General features: G+C 35.4%; 1 long non-coding RNA gene across 1 annotated transcript; it reads left to right on the top strand.

Annotated features, from left to right (window-relative positions):
- The first annotated feature begins 1,837 nt into the window (after window positions 1–1,837).
- LOC125032508 lies at window positions 1,838–4,261 on the top strand. The gene is made up of 4 exons (XR_007115548.1): window positions 1,838–2,304; window positions 2,437–2,534; window positions 3,461–3,621; window positions 4,081–4,261. It is a non-coding gene; the product is annotated as an uncharacterized LOC125032508 (long non-coding RNA).
- Window positions 4,262–5,000: the final 739 nt, after the last annotated feature.

Here is a 5,000-nt window from a genome sequence, read left to right as displayed (position 1 = left end):
CACACACACATATATATATATGTGTGTGTATAGGTATAGATCTATGAATAGACAGATAGAGAAGTTGTTTATATATCTGATTGATTTATTCATCATGGAACCAATCTTCACAAGGCCCAAGGATAACCATGATATTGTCACGTAGCCAGATGCAATACCTAAGAATAGAAAGAGGAACGAGTATTTCACACTTGCAAGACGAGGCCAATGCATGTACGTAGATGCAGACACACACTCACGCACGCAACCACGCGCACATACACAAAGATCGTGTGGAGATGAATGAAAGTAATTTTGGTAGCATTCATTCATATAAATAGTGGAATGCAGCTTTTGGTAGTTTCAAAAGCATCATTCCACCATGCTTTTTGTTTAATCTGTATTCCATTCCATTTCAAGTTAAAAAAAAAGAAAAAAGTATATATGTATATTCTGTATCTACCAGGAAAGCATTGTTAATTTCAAAAGCACCATTCCACTGTATTTTATTTATCTTTTATCATATTCTGTTTCAATATTCTTTTCTTTATTCTGTATTCACCTAGAAAACATTGTTATTTTCAAAAGCAGTTATGTCTTCCATTATCCAATGTCCTTGGAACTCAAACTTGGAAAATCATTTGCTCAACATGCCTATAATATTTTACCAAACTGCTCTGATTAAGCTGAAAGTCACCTCTTCTCATGAACACTAATGTTTTGGATGTTTTATGTTTTAATGGTTGAGGTTTTTGAGTGTTAATTGTTATTCAAAAAGCAGTTGGGACTCTCGCTTGACCATCGCGGGAGATTCAAATGGTGAGTCTTAAAAGGTGAAGAAAATCAGGAAAAACCTTTGATTTTCACCGGTAGAAAAAATGTACTTTTCATCCCCCAAAACTGCAAGGTCACGTCTGCTGGTCTCTTCCGTCACTTGCCATTATCATCATTTTTTGCGTTGCGTGAGCGGGAATCCCTTCGCCGCGCGGTAGTGCAATTTCTATAACGAAAGCAGCTGATTGGCTGCCTACGGCGACCAATGAACGGACAGAAAATGGCTTAGTCATGATCAGACTTGTTGAACTTGACGCACTCTGAGAGAGAGAGAGAGAGAGATAGAGAGAGGAGGGCAGGCAGAAAGTCAGAAAGAGAGAGAGAGAAAAAAAAAAATATATATATTTTTTCTTTTATTATTATTTTTTTTCAACAGCCATTCATTCCACTGCAGGACATAGGCCTCTCTCAATTCACTATTAAGAGGTTATATGGCACTGCAACCAATGCCTGGTTGGATGCCCTTCCTAATCAACCGCGGTTCGGCGCGCTAACACCTGTGCCACGGCGGTGACTTCCCCTCCGACACCTGCATTTGACTTCTGAAGGCGATATGCCGTTTTCTCGGGCTCGAGCCAGCAGTCAGAGCGCAGGCATTTTTACGAATGCCGCGGCGGGAATTGAACTCGGGACCACGAGGGTCGGAGTCCAGTGCTCTAACCACTGGACCATCGCGGCAGTCATATATATATATATAGATAGATATTGACACAAACACAGTAACGTGTACACTAAGATGAAAAGGAAAAGCCACAGTAAGAAATTTATTTTCATTTCTTGCTGTGGCTGTTTTCCTTTTCATCTTAGTGTACACGTTACTGTGTTTGTGTCAGTATATAAATATATATATATATATATATATATATGTATGTGTGTATACATACATATACATCTACATACATACAATGTTTTCATATCGCTGATAACGTTATAACAACAATAAACTTCCTTAGACAGTATATAAATTTGCGTGTGATTTATAACAGCTCACGTTCAACATGGTATTACAAGCTATCTTAGGTCGAACTCATATCTTTTTTCTTTTTCAATTTTCGACGCCGGAGAAACAAACTTTGTGAGTAAACAAAGTATCTCTCATAAAGAAAGAAAGAAATAGAGAGAAAGGTTAAATTCACGAGGTTGGAAGTTTATGTTTATTATTAACAGGATGTCCTTCAACGCACAGGACGTATACTAGCGATGTTAAAAGTTTTCTTTGCTTCATACATACGAATCAGGTGAATAAAAAGGAAACAGAGTATTATTTTTCTTAATTTGGGATAGGGATTACTTTTCGAGACATGATTATAAGTTTCCATAGTAGTTTTCATGCATTGGGAATATATAGGATAAGGAAAGGCCTTTAATTCACTGTCTGGCAACCCACAAGGCGAAAAAATATAAAAACACTCGAGGAATCTCAGCGGCGTCCACACCCGCGCTGGTTTTGATAGTATCCGGAAGAATATTCAGTGTATTTTTAGCTACCAGGTCTTTATTTACTTACTCAATAGTATTTTTTGTTTGTCCGTGTTTGTAATTTATATGATACTTCAAAAATTGCACATTAGCATTGGCATTTATAATTTCTCTGATCTACGTTGTTTCACTGTTTTTCTCCAGCCACGTCGTGCAAGGAAGTGCAATGTCAGGACACGCGAGGAACACCCAACTTGCTCTCCTTTTGATGTTGCTCGCTGCAACTTGCAACATCAGCGAGTGTAAGTATAAATGGGTGTTTTAGAGCTGCTATTTTATATATCTCTTGGAGTGTATATTGCATTTTCAAAGGGGCTATTTTGGAGTATGTATATGGCTTCTTTGGCTATTTAGGATTCTATATGGCTGTTTCAAAAGTGGCTGATTTGGGATATCTATGTTTTTAAGTGGTTATTTGAGTATATATTTCTGTTTTGAAGTGGGTGAAGCTACTTTAAAGCAGATACGGTTGGTCTGGAGTATCTGTCGCTTTTTTAAAAGTTTACAGATATTTTGAAGTGATTTGTGACCCCCACCCCCTCGCCTACTATCATTATTTATAAGTAATGGTAGTAAGCGAGCTGAATGTCTTGCAGGTTAATTATATAAAAGAGATGTTGAAATTAAGGAATAAACGATTCTGAGATTTGCCGAAGGACTGTGATCTTTGTAACATAGTCTTGAAATGAATGCTAAATTAAAGCGCTGGGAAACATTTTACGCGCTGTGGTATCCTTCAGAATTTCAGCAGTTTAAGCATATCAAAAAAATCTGTTTCAACCAAGAATATTTGTATTTCACGAAAGGATATGAACAAAATATTCATCTCACGAGATTTACTAGTGAAGTTTTGTAAAATTATATGCATACTAACCTGTCTAACGGAAGCCCTAATGCCCATGGTATAATGATTATATTAATATAATTTTTATATATGTTTCTTTATTAGTAAACTATATGTATATGTATTATACAGTACGCTCCATCTGTCTATATACATGCAACGTATATAAAAACCCATATAACGAAGTACATATACATTACATTAATTTCCAAAGACCATATCACTAAATTACACTCACACACTAACTGTATATCCCACTTCAACAAAACTACGTACCATACATTCCCAAATTTCTACATAACATACTTTTCCCTCCTCTCAAAGGCAATCGCAGATGTGGCATACCGTGTACACGTGAATTGAAACCCGTGTGTGGCTCAGACTTCCAGACCTACAACAACATGTGTCTTTTGAGAAGCGAAAGAATGTGTTCCAGGCCAGGACTCTATGCTATACGTTCCGGACGCTGTTAAGGTAGTTTTAAGGTACGTTGCGTGGGTATTGCGTGTTGAAAGGATTATCTACGTGGTTGTTATTTTGTTTTTTTTTGGGGTTTATAGTCGTTAATATTCTAAAAGTCAGATAATATTGCCACGTTCGTTTTATTGATGAAATTATTGTTATTTTTATTATTTTCACTGTTATTATTGTTATTATTATTATTATTATTATTATCATTATTATTATTATTTTTATTTTATTCTTCTTTCGTATATGTGTGACTCTATTTTCTTCCTCTTCTTCTGATTATCATTTTTCCCCATTTATTATAAAATCCTTCATTAAGTTTATTCATATAATCACTTTTAAAAATATTGTTATAAAACACAACAAAAATCTAATAACAAGATCACTTAGTTAATCTAATTACATACCATTCTGTTGATTTGAGTTTTCGATGAATTTCCTAATGACAAAATCTTCCACATAAAACTCTTTTACAGATTCGTTCACCAACAACTGTGGATTCTCCTGTCACCTGTAAGATATCGGCAACACTGCAACGCTAAACTATCCTTGCAACATTCGCAACCTGAGAAGACCTTAGTCATATAACGTCTAAGGTGACCTTGGTGGTGTTAAGAACGCATGAGAAAAAAAATTAAAATAAATATTTCAAAGTCACCGCTGCTTTTGTTTTACGTTTTCTTTGTCTTCGTTGGAAAAGATTATATGTCCATCCTATATATTTTTGTTATTTATCATCACCATTATCGTCATCATTGTCGGCATCATCATCATCTTCATTTTCAGCATATTCATCTCCAGCACCATCTTCATTTCCAGCATCATCTTCATCTTTAGCATCATCTTCATTTTTAGCCTCATTTGCATCTTCCTTTTCAGCATCATCTTCATCTTTAGTTTCATCATCATCACTTCATTTTCAGCATCTTCATCATTTGCATCATCATCTTCAGCATCATCATCATCTTCAGCATCATCTTCATCTTTAGCATCCTCATCCTCATCATCTTTATTTTCAGCATCATCTTCATCTTTACCATCATCATCATCATCATCATCATCATTACCTTCATCATCATCATCATCATCATCATCATCATCGTCATCATCATCATCATCATCATCATCATCATCATCGTCATGATCATCATCATCATCATCATCATCATCATCTTGATCATGATGATGATGATGATGATGATGATGATGATGATCATCATCATCATCATCATCATCGTCATTATTATTCTACATTCTATTACACAAAAAAGAAAAGAGGAAAATATACTAAAAGCAGTAGTAAAAACAGCTTCACTTATAATAGTAGAAGTTGCAGAGATGAGAAAAGTAACAGTCTACTACTAATTACTGTAGTGGTAGTTGTAGTGACGATTAT

Source organism: Penaeus chinensis, chromosome 14 (genome assembly GCF_019202785.1).
Source record: "Penaeus chinensis breed Huanghai No. 1 chromosome 14, ASM1920278v2, whole genome shotgun sequence".
Taxonomy (NCBI): Eukaryota; Metazoa; Arthropoda; class Malacostraca; order Decapoda; family Penaeidae; genus Penaeus; species Penaeus chinensis.
The sequence above is the reverse complement of the archived record's forward strand: the minus strand, read 5'-3'. Positions and strand labels throughout refer to the sequence as shown.